Source organism: Balaenoptera ricei, chromosome 21, assembly GCF_028023285.1.
Source record: "Balaenoptera ricei isolate mBalRic1 chromosome 21, mBalRic1.hap2, whole genome shotgun sequence".
In the NCBI taxonomy this organism is placed as follows: domain Eukaryota; kingdom Metazoa; phylum Chordata; class Mammalia; order Artiodactyla; family Balaenopteridae; genus Balaenoptera; species Balaenoptera ricei.
In genome coordinates this window covers 15,263,947-15,281,984 of record NC_082659.1, presented here as the reverse complement: position 1 = coordinate 15,281,984, position 18,038 = coordinate 15,263,947, and the positions used below count along the sequence as shown (strand labels likewise).

General features: G+C 38.0%; 1 long non-coding RNA gene across 1 annotated transcript in view; it reads right to left on the bottom strand.

Annotated features, from left to right (window-relative positions):
- LOC132356519 (uncharacterized) overlaps positions 1-18,038 on the bottom strand; it is a 60,573-nt gene that overhangs the window by 4,335 nt on the left and 38,200 nt on the right. Inside the window, exon 3 of the long non-coding RNA XR_009499900.1 lies at positions 17,833-17,965. This is a non-coding gene — a long non-coding RNA (uncharacterized LOC132356519). The remainder of the gene's footprint in view (positions 1-17,832; positions 17,966-18,038) is intronic.

Here is an 18,038-nt window from a genome sequence, read left to right as displayed (position 1 = left end):
AGGTCATATGGTAGTTCTATTTGTAGTTTTCTAAGGAACCTCCATACTGTTCTCCATAGTGGCTGTATCAATTTACATTCCCACCAACAGTGCAAGAGGGTTCCCTTTTCTCCACACCCTCTCCAGCATTTATTGTTTGTAGATTTTTTGATGATAGCCATTCTGACTGGTGTGAGGTGATACCTCATTGTAGTTTTGATTTGCATTTCGCTAATGATCAGTGATGTTGAGCATCCTTTCAAGTGTTTGTTGGCAATCTGTATATCTTCTTTGGAGAAATGTCTATTTAGGTCTTCTGCTCATTTTTGGATTGGGTTGTTTGTTTTATTGATATTGAGCTGCATGAGCTGCTTGTAAATTTTGGAGATTAATCCTTTGTCAGTTGCTTCATTTGCAAATATATTCTCCCATTCTGAGGGTTGTCTTTTCATCTTGTTTATGGTTTCCTTTGTTGTGCAAAAGGTTTTAAGTTTCATTAGGTCCCATTTGTTTATTTTTGGTTTTATTTCCATTTTCTAGGAGGTTGGTCAAAAAGGATCTTGCTGTGATTTATGTCATAGAGTGTTCTGCCTAGGTTTTCCTCTAAGAGTTTTATAGTGTCTGGCTTACATTTTGGTCTTTAAACCATTTTGAGTTTTATTTTTGTGTATGGTGTTAGGGAGTGTTCTAATTGCATTCTTTTACATGTAGCTGTCCAGTTTTCCCAGCACCACTTATTGAAGAGGCTGTCTTTTCTCCATTGTATATTCTTGCCTCCTTTATCAAAAATAAGGTGTCCATATGTGCGTGGCTTTATCTCTGGGCCTTCTATCCTGTTCCATTGATCTATATTTCTGTTTTTGTGTCAGTACCATACTGTCTTGATTACTGTAGCTCTGTAGTATAGTCTGAAGTCTGGGAGCCTGATTGCTCCAGCTCCGTTTTTCTTTCTCAAGATTGCTTTGGCTATTCAGGGTCTTTTGTGTTTCCATACAAATTGTGAAATGTTTTGTTCTAGTTCTGTGAAAAATGCCATTGGTAGTTTGACAGGGATTGCATTGAATCTGTAGATTGCTTTGGGTAGTATAGTCATTTTCACAATGTTGAATCTTCCAATCCAAGGACATGGTATATCTCTCTATCTGTTTGTATCATCTTTAATTTCTTTCATCAGTGTCATAGTTTTCTGTATACAGATCTTTTGTCTCCTTAGGTAAGTTTATTCCTAGGTATTTTATTCTTTTTGTTGCAATGGTAAATGGGAGTGTTTCCTTAATTCCTCTTTCATCATTAGTGTATAGGAATGCAAGAGATTTCTGTGCATTAATTTTGTATCCTGCTACTTTACCAGATTCATTGATTGGCTCTAGAAGTTTTCTGGTAGCATCTTTGGATTGCCCATGTATGGTATCATGTCATCTGCAAACAGTGACTTCTTTACTTCTTTTCCGCATTGGACTCCTTTTATTTCTTTTTCTTCTCTGATCGCTGTGGCTAAAAATTCCAGAACTATGTTGAATAATAGTGGTGAGAGTGGACAACGTTGTCTTGTTCTTGATCTTAGTGGAAATGGTTTCAGTTTTTCCCCATTCAGAACGATGTTGGCTGTGGGTTTGTCATATATGGCCTTTATTATGTTGAGGTAAGTTCCCTCTATGCCTACTTTCTGGAGGGTTTTTATCATAAATGGGTGCTGAATTTTGTCAAAAGCTTTTTCTGCATCTATTGAGATGATCATATGGTTTTTCTCTTTCAATTTGTTAATATGGTTTATCACATGGATTGATCTGCGTATATTGAAGAATCCTTGCATCCCTGGGATAAATCCCACTTGATCATGGTATATGATCCTTTTAATGTGCTGTTGGATTCTGTTTGCTAGTATTTTGTTGAGGATTTTTGCATCTATGTTTATCAGTGATATTGGCCTGTAGTTTTCTCTCTTTGTGACACCTTTGTCTGGTTTTGGTATCAGGGTGATGGTGGCCTCGTAGACTGAGTTTGGGAGTGCTCCTCCCTCTGCAATATTTTGGAAGAGTTTGAGAAGGATAGGTGTTACCTCTTCTCTAAATGTTTGATAGAATTTGCCTGTGAAGCAATCTGGTCCTGGGCTTTTGTTTGTTGGAAGATTTTTAATCACAGTCTCAATTTCAGTACTTGTGATTGGCTTGTTTATATTTTCTATTTCTTCCTGGTTCAGTCTCGGAAGGTTGTGCTTTTCTAAGTATTTCCATTTCTTCCAGATTGTCCATTTTATTGGCATATAGTTGCTTGTAGTAATCTCTCATGATCCTTTGTATTTCTGCAGTGTCGGTTGTTACTTCTCCTTTTTCACTTCTAATTCTATTGATTTGAGTCTTCTCCCTTTTTTTTGTGATGAGTCTGGCTAATGGTTTATCAATTTTGTTTATCTTCTCAAAGAACCAGCTTTTAGTTTTATTGATCTTTGCTATCGTTTCCTTCATTTCTTTTTCATTTATTTCTGATCTGATCTTTATGATTTCTTTCCCTCTGCTAACGCTGGGGTTTTTTTGCTCTTTCTCAAATTGCTTTAGGTGTAAGGTTTGGTTGTTTATTTGAGATGTTCCTTGTTTCTTGAGGTAGGATTGTATTGCTATAAACTTCCTTCTTAGAACTGCTTTTGCTGCATCCCATAGGTTTTGGGCCATTGTGTCTTTATTGTCATTTGTTTCTAGGTATTTTTTGATTTCCTCTTTGATTTCTTCAGTGATCTCTTGGTTATTAAGTAGTGTATTGTTTAGCCTCCATGTATTTGTATTTTTTACAGATTTTTTTCCTGTAATTGATATCTAGTCTCATAGCATTGTGGTTGGAAAAGATACTTGATATGATTTCAATTTTCTTAAATTTACCAAGGCTTGATTTGTGACCCAAGATATGGTCTGTCCTGAAGAACGTTCCATGAACACTTGAGAAGAAAGTGTATTCTGTTGTTTTTGGATGGAATGTCCTATAAATATCAATTAAGTCCATCTTGTTTAATGTGTCATTTAAAGCTTGTGTTTCCTTATTTAGTTTCATTTTGGATGATCTGTCCATTGGTGAAAGTGGGGTGTTAAAGTCCCCTATTATGATTGTGTTACTGTTGATTTCCCCTTTTTGGCTGTTAGCAGTTGCCTTATGTATTAAGGTGCTCCATATGTTGGGTGCATAAATATTTACAATTGTTATATCTTTTTCTTGGATTGATCCCTTGATCATTATGTAGTGGCCTTCTTTGTCTCTTGTAATAGTCTTTATTTTTAAGCCTATTTTGGCTTATATGAGAATTGCTTCTCTCGCTTTCTTTTGATTTCCATTTGCATGGAATAGCTTTTTCCATCCCCTCACTTTCAGTCTGTATGTGTCCCTAGGTCTGAAGTGGGTCTCTTGTAGACAGCATATATATGGGTCTTGTTTTTGTCTCCATTCAGCCAGTTTATGTTGTTTGGCTGGAGTCTTTAAACCATTTACATTTAAGTTAGTTATCGATATGTATGTTCCTATTACCATTTTCTTAATTGTTTTGGGTTTGTTATTGTAGGTCTTTTCCTTCTCTTGTGTTTCCTGCCTAGAGAAGTTCCTTTAGCATTTGTTGTAAAGCTGGTTTGGTGGTGCTGAATTCTCTTAGCTTTTCCTTGTCTGTAGAGATTTAAATTTCTCTGTCGAATCTGAATGAGATCCTTGCTGGGTAGAGTAATCTTGGTTGTAGGTTTTTCCCTTTCATTGCTTTAAATATCTCCTACCACTCCCTTCTGGCTTGCAGAGTTTCTGCTGAGAAATCAGCTGTTAACCTTATGGGGATTCCCTTGTATGTTATTTGTTGCTTTTCCCTTGTTGCTTTTAATATTTTTCCTTTGTATTTAATTTTTGATGGTTTGATTGATACATGTCTCGGCGTGTTTCTCTTTGGGTTTATCCTGTATGGTACTCTCTGTCCTTCCTGGACTTGATTGACTATTTCCTTTCCCATGTTAGGGAAGTTTTCGACTATAATCTCTTCAAATATTTTCTCAGACCGTTTCTTTTTCTCGTCTTCTTCTGGGACCCATATAATTCGAATGTTGGTGCATTTAATGCTGTCCCAGAGGTCTCTGAGACTGTCCTCAATTCTTTTCATTCTTTTTTCTTTATTATGCTCTGCGGTAGTTATTTCCACTCTTTTGTCTTCCAGGTCACTTATCCGTTCTTCTGCCTCAGTTGTTCTGCTGTTGATTCCTTCTAGAGAATTTTAAATTTCATTTATTGTGTTGCTCATCATTGTTTGTTTACTCTTTAGTTCTTCTAGGTCCTTATTAAACGTTTCTTGTATTTTCTCCATTCTATTTCCACGGTTTTGGATCATCCTTACTATCATTACTCTGAATTTTTTTCAGGTAGGTTGCCTATTTCGTCTTCATTTATTTGGTCTTGTAGGTTTTTACCTTGCTCCTTCATCTGTAACATACTTTTTTGTCATTTCTTTGTTGTTTTTTTTTTTGATGGGTGGTGCTGTATTCCTGTCTTACTGGTTTTTTGGCCTGAGACATCCAGCACTGGAGTTTGCAGGCAGTTGAATAGAGCCGGGTCTTGGTGCTGAGATGAGGACCTCCAGGAGGCCTCACTCCAACTGATATTCCCTGGGGTCTGAGGTTCTCTGTTAGTCCAGTGGTTTGGACTCAGACCTCTCACCTCAGGAGCTCAGGCCCAACCTCTGGCCTGGGAATCAAGATCCTGCAAGCCTCGGGGTGTGGTTAAAAAAAAAAGAAAAGAAAAAAAGGAGCAGTGCAATATCAAAGAATAAAAAACAAAATAAAATTAGATAGATCAAAAATATATTAGGAAAATAAAGCTATAATTGAAACAACTGCTACAAGGTAAAATAAAACCACAATAGAAAAAAGAAAGGAAAAAAAGGGGGTGGGGACAAGCCAAAAGGAGAGAACAATAACAAAGTATAAAGAATAAAATAAAATTAGAAAAATAAAAGATTTATTAGGAAAAATAAAAATCTAAAAGAATCAACAACAATGAATCAACAAGGTAAAACAGAACCCCAATCTAAAAGAGAGGAAAAAAAAGTCTTGGCTATGGGGGCGGAGTTTAGGTGGGGGTGGAGTTTAGACAGGGGCTGGGTTTAGGGTGGGGCTGGACCTAGGTGGGTGGGGGGTGACGTTTGAGCATGGAGCGGGGGGGGGGGGGTGTAGGCAGGGCAACATTCAAGATGGGGGCGGGGCCTCTGCTTAGGACCTGCTCGGAAGGGGAGAGGCAGTACGTGGAAAGGAGGGCCTCTGGAGTGTGGAGTTCTCCTAGTTTGGAGGTAGGGCTCTGAGTGAGGGTGTGTGGGTGGGGTTTAGGCCCAGCACTCTGGAGGGGGTCTCCGAGTGTAGATGTAGGGCCCTGGGTGGGGGTGTAGGGAAGGGGCTTGGGCTCTGCGGGGCAGGAGGGAGGCTCCGAGGGCAGAGGATTAGGCCCACGAGCCCAGGAGGCTTCCCGGTGCCTAAGTAGACAGGGAAAGCACTGGCCCTGTGCCATTCCATTCCTTTGCGCCCCTCTCCTACTGTCTCCCCGTCGCCGCTGGACCCCTAAATGTGGGTGGGTCCCGCTGGGTGTAGGAACTCCTCCCCTCCCCCAACCCCCCCTCAGGGGTGCCAGTCCCGGAGGTCTGGCCTTTACTTTTGCTCCCCCTTCCCTCCCTCCCACTTCCTCAGGACCCGCGCGGCTGGAGAGGGCCTAGGTGGGCGGAGGATCAGGCCTGGGATCTCAGCAGGTTCCTGGGGGCCCAAGTGGGCAGGGGAAACCTAGCCACAGTCCCTTTTGATCCTCTGCCCTCCCAGTGGTTCCCCAATTTTCCACCTTCGGGCATGGGATCCCTTCCCCTCCCCCAGCTGCCCTTCAGAGGCGCCAGTCCCGTCCTCCCTCCCCTTCTCCCGCTTCATCCTCCATGCCCCACATCCTACCCGGTCGCTGGGAGTTCCTCCCGTCCCCTTAGGTGTCTGTGGTGTGCCCCACGGGTGCCTGGTAGGTGCCCTAGTTGTGAAGAGACAAGAACTCTGTGTCCTCCTAGTCTGCCATCTTGACTCCGCCCCCCTGTACTCATGTATTGACATATAGTATAATCAGTAAGAGCACAGGACCTGAAGTCAGAGAGGCTTGCTCAAAGTTTTTCTTTCTGGCAAATTTCTTAATTTATCTCTGAGCTCCATCCCATTGTAAAATGAGAAAAAGAATTCAATTAGTTCAGATTTTATAGGATGCAAGTTTTAGAAATGCAATTCAAGTTAGTTTCAGTGCAGAAAAGGATTTATTACCACAGGTTACCAAAAAGCGTTAAGAATGCTAAGTGCTAACTTACTCAAGCGGTATCCATGTGTTCAAACAATGGTTCTTTTTCTCCCTCTCTATCACTTGTGACTGTTTTCTTGAGGTTGGCTTCATTCCCAGCCAGGAGCCAGGGCCTATACACATGGTGGGAAAGTTGCTAGCTCATTTTTTTCTTTTTCTTTCTTTCTTTCTTTTTTTTTTTTTCTTTGGTACCATGAGCTGAGAGGACTTATATAATTCTGGAACTCATACAGAAAAAAATAGCAACTTTCCTAGGGCAAAACAATTAGTCATGCTTGGATCATTGTGACCAGCCCTGAACCAACTGTGGTTTCAGGAAGAAAAATAATTATGATCATCCAGGCCATGGGTCCAGCCAGCATTTGGTCCACGGGGCAAGATCAATTCCACCCAACCATAAGGTTTCTGCAGAATTACTGCAGAATAAGGAAAGGGTGCTCCCTTAAGGAGGAGATAACAGAGAGGCAAAAAACAGTTTTCCATTATAATAATACACATTCCAAGGTGGTTGGAAGGTTAAGTTAGATGATACACAAAAGCACATCAGAAAACTCAATAAAAGTGGATTTATTATTAATTACTGATGTGCAATATTAATGTAATCATGGGCTATGCTTATCTTCTGCCTATAGAGGAGAATTTGGTCTCTGCCTGACCAGTTCCTGGGCCTTTATTGTTCAGGTTAAAGATAAAGATAAGAAACACAGTGCTGAAGAATTGAAGAGAGTAAGGGGTCATATATTGAACAGATATTTACTGAGCCCCTACTTTGTGCTAGACAGTTCTAGGTGCTAGGATAAAGTGGTTAAACTAAACAGATGCAGCCCCTCCTCTTGTGTACTTGTTCAAACAAAATAATTTCAGGTATGATCAACGATTTCTAGAAAAGTAATGCAAAGTAATAATGCTAAAAATTGCCTAGGAATGAATTATTTTAGATTGGGTAGCATGAAGAGGCCTTGGCAAGAACACGATAAGACAACTGTACAAAGCAGTCAGTACCTGTTGGCTAGAATGTGGTGGGTGAGAAGGAGAAAAACAGAGATGAAGATGGAAAGAAAACAAGGACCTTCTTAAGATGAAGAATTTCAATTTGATTATTTGAATCTAAAGGTAATAGAAGCCATTGAAAGATTGTGATCAGGAATAAAATGTGATCTGCTTTAGGTTACTGAAAAATCATGGTATCTTTTTTTTTTTTAATTATTAATTGGGGCAAAAATAGAAACAGGAACACCAATTAGGAAATTTTTGCATTCAATGCTGTGATTATGGTGATGAGAAATATGAAGATCACAATAAAGGTGAAAAGAAAAGTGGATCGATACCAGATAATTTTGGAGATAAAATTGACAAAACTCAGTATTGTATTGGATATATGGAAACTGAGAGTAAAAGAAGTATCAAGGATAGTTTCTAGGTTTTAGCCTTGAGCAACTGGATGGATGAAAAGATAGGAGGAGAAATAAATTTGGGGATAAAAGAATCAGTAAGAGTTTCCTTTTGGCCATGATAAATTTGAGCTCTCTATTAGACATCTAGGTGGCAATGTCAAATAGGCAGGTGATCACATGAGTCTGGAGTGGTCAAGCTGAAGATATAGATGTCAGAGTCATGAGCATATAAAATGATGCTAAAGCCTCAATGTTGAATGAAATATCCTAGGGAGAGGTTTTGGATACAGACATGTAGGGGGCCTAGCAGTAAACTCTGAGACTCAAATATTAAGGTGCCAAACACAGAAGTAAAACATGACAGTTTAGATGTTGAAGGACACAGGTATCAGTGAAGAAAAAGGAAACCATGGAATTGTGATGTTGTGGAGAGTCTTTTCAAGAAGGGAATGATGAATGATGTCAAATTCTTCTGAGAAAGTTTGACAGTGTCGGAGAAGTGACCATTGGATTACACAACATGAAGGTCCTTGGTGACCTGGACAGGTGCAGTTTCTGTGTATTGATGGTAATAGAAGCCCAGATGGAGTGGATTGTAAAGAAAATGTGGAATGAAGAACAGGAGAAATAGAACAGTAGTTACAGGTCAGTGTGCTCAAAGGATGGTTTTCTTAAGCCATGAAAGTTGATGATAATAATCCAGAAGAGAATGTGAAACTGAAATGCCCAAAAAAGTTGTGTGGTGGTAGTTATATGTGGGCAAAATTCTAAGAAGTAGAGAAGGATGATATCCAGAGCACCAGTAAAGAACTGCCTTTGATGGGGCTGGAACCCTCAGCCACTATCACAGGAGAAAAGGAAGGTAGAGCGTGTGTGTGGAGATGGAAGTATTTAGATGGACTCAATGGTGGAAAAAAGAGAACATTTTCTTCTGAGAACTTCTATTTTCTCAATAAAATATGTGGCAATGTCATCATCTGATAATTTAAACTATGGGGGGATACTGGAGGTAGCAGAGAGAGGAAAAGGCATAAAATTGCTGTTTCAAAGTGTAAACAAGCAAACTACAGAGAAAGGTGCTATAGGATGAGGGGTGCATAGATTGTCAGATAATATTTGTGGTCATGGATTTAGGCTGAGCTCAGGGAGCTGGCTTGTATGCCATTTCTAGCAACTTTTAGTATACAAATAGTTGGGATTAACCAAGTTTGGGATTTTGCTAGTAAAAATCATATTGGCAAAGAGAGGCAAGGAAGTTAAGGTTGTTTGCAAGGGAATAATTAGATTTATAGTCAATCTAAATTAAAATATGGAAGGAGAAAAAGTAATGTTGAGGATTATGGATAATTTAAAAAGTGGTGAAGCCAGTGAACACTGAAAACTGTTGGCACAATAGCAAGTAATCGATTTTGAAGAATTGATTTGAGAAAATATCAGAGTCAGTGTGGACTGGATTTGGGGAGTTTAGAGAAGTCTGGGGAGAGGAAGAAAAATCTAGGTGACAGCTCTGTGAAAAACAATGATGCACAAGGATTTTAGGAGGGCTTAATTATTATGAATGGAACTCTTCCTTGGTGTTTTTTGAGGCACTGCTGCAAAGATTTACAATTGCTTTACAAGGATGTTTTGAAATAGGATTGGCATTTCTTTGAACATGACCCAGCACTGAGAATACGCCTGCCTGAACTACATAGGGGATTCTGATTCTTTATAATTATCAGATCTTCATCAGACCTACGGAGCAGCCAGGATGATCTTTTAGAAGACAAGTCAGCAAACTACTTTGTACCCCAAGTGTTACTGGAACCCAGACTTACCCATGTGTATACATATCACCTATGGCTGCTTTAGCACCATACCTGCAGAACTGAGTATGGTAGGATAGAGTCCACACAACAGAATCCACAAAGCCTGAACTATCTCCTATCTGGCCCTTTGGAAAATGTTTGTCCATCTCTGTTTTAGAACATAAATCAAATCACGTTGCTCCCTACTTCAAACCCTCCAGTGACTTTCAATAAAGTCCAAATTTGTTAGTCCAGCTGACCTCTCCATACTCACTCCCCCGACTCTCCTTCCAGCTAGCTCATTTATCCACAGCTACAGAGGCTTGCTTTCTGTCCCTCCAATGCAACAAGTGCCTTTCTGCCGTGTGCCTTTGCCATAGGCTAAGAACACTCTGCCCTGAATCTTCACGTGGCTGGTTTGTCTCACCATTCAAGCTTCAACCTCCGTGTTTCATCCCAAAGATCAGCTCTGTGGCACTGCACACCGCACTTTCCTTCAGACCACTTACAACTACTGTGTACTGACTTGTTTGTTTCTTTACCTTCTGCTTCTCTCCATGAGAATGTAAGTCCTCTTGGGACGGGACCCATGTTTATTTTTTGTTCCCTACTTGTAAGCCTCAGAGCCTAGAGCCTGGCACAGAGGAGGTGGTCATGAACACTGGTTAAATAAATGAAAGCAAAAGAAAAATAATAAATGCTTAGCACTTCAGAATGTTACATATTTTTCGCAATACTGCTCTGAGGTCTGTCCTCTAAGGAGTTCGTACTGTGACTACCCTTAGTGTCTCCTATATAGTGCACAGATTCTAGAGCCACACTGAATTACAGCTCTGCCCCTCGCCAGACGTGTGACCTTTGATAAAGTACTTAACCTCTATTTCAGTCTGTCCATTTGGAAAATGTGGATAAGATAGTAGCTATCCCATAGCGCTGTGAGGATTAAACAAATTTATGCATCTTAAGGGCCTCAAAGATGTATGTCTTGTGGTAAGCAATGAACAAGTGATGGCTAGTTTAGCATCGCCATCATCATCATCATCATCATCATCATCAACATCCCTAGACCAACCAATTACTGCCAGGGAGGCATTGTCACATAAGAACACAGAAGCTTCTGCTTCTAAACTCTAGATCATAAGGTTGGGGAGGGGATTGCTCAGAGAAGACATGGTGATGCATGATTTATGATTTTCAATCTTATTTGAATGTTAAAAAGAACAAATTAGCAGAAAGATAACAACCTTACCTAGAATACATTTCAACTCTGTGGGGATCTGGGCATGCCATTTTACTTGTTTTGATCTTAATTCTTTCATTTGTAAAATAGATTATTTCTAAAATTTTTCCAGTTCTAAAAGTTTACGACTCTTTCATAACCACAAATTCACATGTAATATAAAGGAGAAAAACTTAAAAATTAATTTCCTACTTAGTTTTCAACAAATTCTAACTTTTTAATGTATAAGGCATGAGCCAGTTTTTATTTTCATCCTGATTTAGATGAACAATATTTCTGGGTCTCACAAAATTCTTAGGCTGTAAATTAAGTATGATTGTAGTCTATTTCATGAATAGGTTAAAGGATATTAAATGATTTTTCCAAGGTCTTTCTAAAACTTATTTTAGAAGACCTGAGATTGAAATGAAATTATTCCGAGTTTCTTGTCACTTGACTGAATTAGCTTTCATCCTCTCTCTGGCACAGCTAACTTGGTAACATTCTCCTGTTAAGAGTGTAATCTTGGATGAAATAACCATACATCACTCCAAAGAGATTTCAAAGTACCAAGAACGCTTTCTGGATTATAAATTCCTAGGAGACTTTACTTCATATAGACCACAAAATATATTCAAATTAACTAGTAAAGAGTCAGAAGTTATTTCACACTAGGAATTAGATAGGTGTCAAAGGGGAATTATACAAATGTAACCATTACAGAAACCTCTTACTTTACATTTAGTGGCCGCTGCTCCTTTCTGTGCAATTCATCATGTAGATAATGATTTAAGTGGCTGTGAATACTTGTCTTAAGATCACTTTTCTAGATATTTTTTGGTTTATTTTCTCATTTAGATCTCAATTAACATTGACAACAGACATTTAAAAACAGCTAACAAAAGATGATTTTCATATGCTAGAAATCACATACATGAAAGTAGTATTTGTCAAATATATTTATGCTGCATTAAAAACTGCATTTAAAAAACAAAAAAAAAAACCCTTTTTGTTGATCTCTTTTCAACCATTAACAACAGGACTAAGAATAACAGAGAGACACATATCTATGGTTATAGAGATAGATAAATAGGCAGATATCTGCCTCATGAAATAACTATGTGATGATAATGATGATCAAGATGTGACTAGTATCAATATGTGGACCATTTTCATGAGCTTTATTCTCCTTTAATAAAAACGAGAATAATATTGACCTTAAAAATACAGTGAAGTTTATTATTACCACTTCCTGGCCCTTGGTAATTCTTGCCCTCCTGAAACTTGGGGGAGAGAAAAGAGTAAACCCTCCTTGGAATCTACATATCACTCATGTGTCAGGGATGCCAATAATCTTAAGGGCCAGATAATTTATAGGAATATCACATTTCACATGATATTCCATCCCCAACAGAATCCATGGATCATTTCCCTTTAGGGAAACCAAATCAAATCAAAACAAAACAAGACAAGCCACACTTCCCAATTTTGCAGCCAGAATGTATCAAAGGGATGTTTTCTTAGAAGAAAAGAAAAATCAATAGGCATATATTCTGCAGTACATGAATCACAAAACCCTGAATTTCCAGTTTTCTACCACCTCTCAATGTCCTGCAAGGGATATTTGTCACTGTCACAATTATTAGACTCTTCACATACAGACATGTTCCAGAATCCTCCAGGAGACAGGTTTCAATAGAACATTAGGCAGTTTACATAACTGGCTTCCCCACTCAGCTGGGAAAAAGCCCTCAGCTCACTGAGGGTTGCTGAAGGGAAGGGGCATTCTGCATCTTTTGGTAACCTATTTGGCTTCCATTTTGCCCTACCCCACCGTAGATAATATCCCTCACAAATGGCCTCGTCTGTTTTCATTCCACTCTCCTCTTTTTCTGTTCCTTTCCTCCCGATTTTTGCAGTTTCCTTGCTTCCTACGTGTATCTCTCCGCTTACATTGTTGCAGCAGTAAACAAGAGAATATGATTTAGAAGTGGTGAATACGAATTGGCAAAGAAATACTATTCAAATACCTTTCTTTTGTCCAACTTCTTTGTGAAGGGCAAAATACACATTCAACAGAAGTTGTATGGGTGATACGTAGTATTAATAGGAATGTTTTTCTCCGATTACGTTTATATCACTATTTAGGGAATGTATAAAATGAGAGACTTATCTCCTGTTTGTAACTTTACTAGGAGAACACACAGTTTACCTAACATGGTAAGATTAGGGCAAAAATACCAAATTATAGCTAATTAAGTTCTCTGTATAAGCTATATGAACTGATTTACGGAGCCAAAAGTTTGGATTAGGCAATGGACTCCATGTTGTAATGTAAAATTCCAAGGGGATTTTTACAATTTTTCCAATCCATTACAAGTGCAGAAGGTATATATTTTACTTCACAACTTTTACTTTCTATTTTCATGTGTGTGTAACAATGCACTTAATATGTGTTGTATAAATGTGTAAATATATGTATAAATTGGCATTGGGCAATTGAAGTTTTGGAAGACCTCTGAATAAGAGTATCTTCTGTACCTAAAATATTATTTTTAGCCATATCAAATAAGACTTCTAATAATGTTCTCTTTTCAAGATTCTTGAAAGGTAATTTTCAATTTGGCATAAGCTTTGGCTATTTACAGATTTGTCATAATTAACACTTGAGCTTAATCAGGGTCTTTTCTAAAGCTATAGATAGATCCCCATCTCTGACTATTGAACATAGTGAGGTTAATAATTAACCACACAGCAGAAGGCATTTTCGTTTGTTTTAATCTAAGTTCATCATTCTCCTCAGAGTCAGTTATCCATGTGAGTGGTACCACAACCTGCTAGTCTGTGGGATTTGTGGAAGACACAGCACTACCTGTAAAGCATTTTCTGAACAATACTTGTCTTGGCATCCAGAGGTAACTCTCTCAAGGTGTGCGGCAAGAACCACATGGGGAAAGGTAGATTATAATGCATAAGGCTCTATTTTTCCCTCATGTGAAAAGCAGGAATAAGATCTTTATCTTAATTTCTTGGCGAGATGTTTGCTGAGGGATTGTGAATTTTCAAAATTCTCTTTGTATAAATAATTACTACTGATTTCAAAATCATTTCAGCTGTCACCATGATAACCCCTGGTAAAACAAAAAATCTTAACACAAACACAATAAATGCAATAGCAAGGGCCAATATGAGGAGAAAAGGCTACATATAACTAATACCAGGAAAATATAAAATGTTAACCAATGATGGACAAATATTAGTTTAACGCTGCCGCTTACTAGCTGTAAGACTTTGGGTGAATTTCTTAACTATGACATACCATATTTTTTCTTATTTCAAAAACTTGGATAATCATAACCTACTCAGCAACGTTTCTGTGTGGATGAAAGCCTAGACTATATTTCACAATCAGTAAAGTACAGCTGTCATTATTACTGTTATTATTATTATTACATTGGAAATGTAAAATTTGACCAAAATGACCAGTCTTTACCCTAGCTTGTTAGAATCCTTTGGATTGTAGACACACACTGCAGGGACAGTTTTAGTTCAAATTTCAGATTTTCTGCTAGGGCTGAAAATGCCCGTTGATATTAGCATAAGAAGAATTTTGGTTACTACAGAATTAACTTCCATAGAATCTGCAAAGTCTAGGGAAAATAAATCTGCACATGAGCTTGAATATCTCTGATCTTCCATGACAAGGTAAAGGTAGGAAAACTACTAAGTATCATTTGCTGAGTGGTAAAATGGAGAAGAAACGGTGATGAGATGGCTAAATCTACGCCAATTCAGGATAAATGAAAGAATGCGCTGCTTTGTCACAACCGTGGGCTTGACACCCAGACCTAAGTTTGAATCTCAGTTTACCCACCTAGACATGGGATGCTGAGGAAGTAACAACTTCAGCAATGAGTCTGTTTCCTTCTTGCAAAGTACATTCCCTCATAGCTTTTTTTGAAGTGCTACTGGGAGGATCAAATGAGACAACATCATTGAAGATGCCCAGGAGAAGGCTTAAAACCCTCAGATGCTATTTAATATTGGTGAGTTTTTTTCTTTTTTCCCATAGAAATGCTTGTGGACTACTGTGCAAGTTTATAAATACAACATTTCAAAAAAGTAAGGTGAAAATAAGCAGTGGTGCCTGGGGGGTATGCCCATTTAGCCAAAGACTCCTTGATAATTAGGGAGGAAATTAAAATTCCATATTTAGCTAACAAACATTAAAGAAAGATAAAGGTAGTACTGAGAAGCCCCTAGAGTGTGTTGTCTTTTCCTCATTTCCTACTCAAACTAATTACTAAGGACAACAGAACCATTTTGTTAATTCACAGTAATAATGAGGAGCCCCCCTGCAAATTGCTGAATATCCCTGATTAATCACTAAATAAAGAAGTCCCATTAAAAAAAAAAACATAACAGTGATGAGATATAGGAGGTGGTATGTTCATTCTGTAACTGCAGCTGAATTTTAATTTTGGATAATCCTTTATTCCACACATATGAATGCTCTTTAATGCATCTGAGGTAATATCAGATGGCCTCACCATTTCCATGTCTCCCTGGAATTATCTAAATACTGAACGAGTCCATTAAGAAATCTGGATGATGGGTTTATATTAACATATGCCACATTCATATTTTAAAATGGTTTTCATTATCTTCTCATTTTTCTTTTAGGTTTTGATCATTCCTCAAACTCCGGCATGCCACAATTACCATCGAGTAAAGTCACATGAGTTTAGCAAGGAAGGAAGCAGGCACAACACTATTAATTGGTTCTCGTACACTCTATTCGCAATCAATAATGAACACAATCGCTGAGGCAATCATGTGATCATCTGCTGTGCCTGTTATAATGGCAGCAATAAGTAGTTCAGCTGTCCTCAGACTATTCGGTTTTACAAAAGAAGACACTGACTCTCCAGCAGACCAAGGGTGTTCAAATGAGACAGTCAGAAACAAAAGCCACGTTTGCACACGCAAGAAAGCAAGCCATTATTCTAGAACCCAGAGCACTCTAACCCACCTTACAAGGTTATCATAGAAATACCTTATCTATGTCTGATCCACTAACATAAACTTATTTGATAGTAAATAATGTATTCTTGAAGAAAAGGCCCCAAATTCAATTTACATCTCACAGTCGAAGTAAATAAGAAAAGACTGACAAATCTCCCTTCAAAAATCCCCACGATTTCATGTTCCTTTGGTCAAATTGGGGAAAAGGCAGAGCAGAAAATGAGGTTTCTGCTCTGTTAGAAGGCCACATAAATAAATAGAAAGTTTGTTTTAAAAGTACTCCAGGAGATCAATTATATCAAGGAGATAGGTATGACAGAAATAATATTTGCAGAAAATTAAAGGGGATTAAAAGGAAAAAGAGTCAAGTTAATAAAACTTCTTAATCAAAAAATTATTACCGAATAACACATGGAATAAGGGATCCTGTTTGTTTGAAGAAAGTATAAATTGTCCTTCTGAGGATATATATGCTACTAGTGAGCAAAGGAAAACACATGCTGTCCATTTCAGAATACCTAGTACAGTTATTTCCCAGTTCAGGATGAAATGAGCAGTTTCAAGGAGAGGAACTTACTACAACTGAGACTCTGAGGACCAGAAAGCTTTGGTAGCCATCTATGAGCTATTGCACTGACAGGCTTACATGTCACAACTAGTTGTTGACACTGGCTGGAACAGCTGCTGAAGGGATGAGACTACTTGTTTTACCCTCCCTTTCAAAAACTACTTTCTAATGTAGCTTGTCTACACTGGTACTACAAAAGCACTGACTATCGTACCTAGTTTTAATAAAAGGACCTTGATTTTACCCTCTGCCTTATAGATTTCTTTTAAATTTATGGATCTCTTTTAAAATTGCAACATGACATGGATGGATCTAGAGATGATCATAGTAAGTGAAGTAAGTCAGAAAGAGACAGACAAATACCATATGATATCACTTATATGTGGAATCTAAAATATGACACAAATGAACTTATCTACAAAACAGAAACAGACTCACAGATATAGAGAACAGACCTGTGGTTGCCAAGGGGGAGGGGAGGTGGGGGAAGGAGGGATTGGGAGTTTGGGATTAGCAGATGCAAACTATTATATATGGAATGGATAAACAACAAGGTCCTACTGTATAGCACAGGGAACTATATTCATTATCCTGTAATAAACCATAATGGAAAAGAATATGAAAAAGAATGTATAATATATATAAATATATATTATATATAAAATATATATATAAAAAACTGAATCACTTTGCTGTACACCAGAAACTAACACAACATTGTAAATCAACTATATTTCAGTAAAATAAATTTTTTAAAAACACTAAAATTGCAAAACAAAATATCTTTACTTTTGGTTCTTGCCTTTGATTACAACCTTGAAGTTTACACTCTTCAATTCTTATTAAGAATAGAGCTAGAATTCATACATTTATCTGCACGTTCTAAATTTTCTCCTAAGGTCAATCCTGATCACCAAAATAATGTTTGTTTTACACTGTTTTTGTTGCCTCTTGTAAAAATACTCACAAACAAAGCTTCAGCACTCTGTCACTGACATATATTGAGAGATGCTGTATATTGAGAGTGAACCTATGGATCACTATTTATTCATTGTAGTGATGATATTAAAGACATCACCAGGGATCACCTTAAGAGGACTAACGGGAAACATTTCTTCTGACTCCAAAGTTAAGGAAAGCAATGATTCTCATAAACAATTGAGTCGTATTTATTGTCTGGTTACTATTTCTTGTAAATGGTGGTGTCTCTCTCTGCTTTGGCTCTCCATTAACTTAGATACTAGACTTAGGTTTGCTTCAAGCAATTGTGTATCAACTACACAATACAATATATATGTTGACGTGTTAATTTTATTCCTGAATATATTAGTTTCCTATTGTTGCATAATAAATTACCCGAAATATTAGGGCTTAAAAGCAACAAACATTGATTATCTCATAGTTTCTGTGAGTGCAGCTTAGCTGGGTGACTCTGCCCCAAGGTCTCAGACAAGTTTGCGATCAAATTTTGGCCAGGGCTCTCTTCTCAACTAAGGGCTTAAGGAAAGGAGTATCTGCTTCCTTGGAATCACTTACATGGTTGTTAATAGGATCCAGCACTTCACAGGCTGTTGGACTGAAGTCCTGAGTTTCTGATTGTTCGTCAGAGGACTTGCTCAGTTCCTTGTGAAGGGGCCTTTTCCACATTTCCGCTCACATTCATGGCAGACTGAGCAATAGAGAAAGCAATAAAGAAGATGCAAGTCACTGTCTTTTTGTAACCTAATCTCAGATGTGATGTC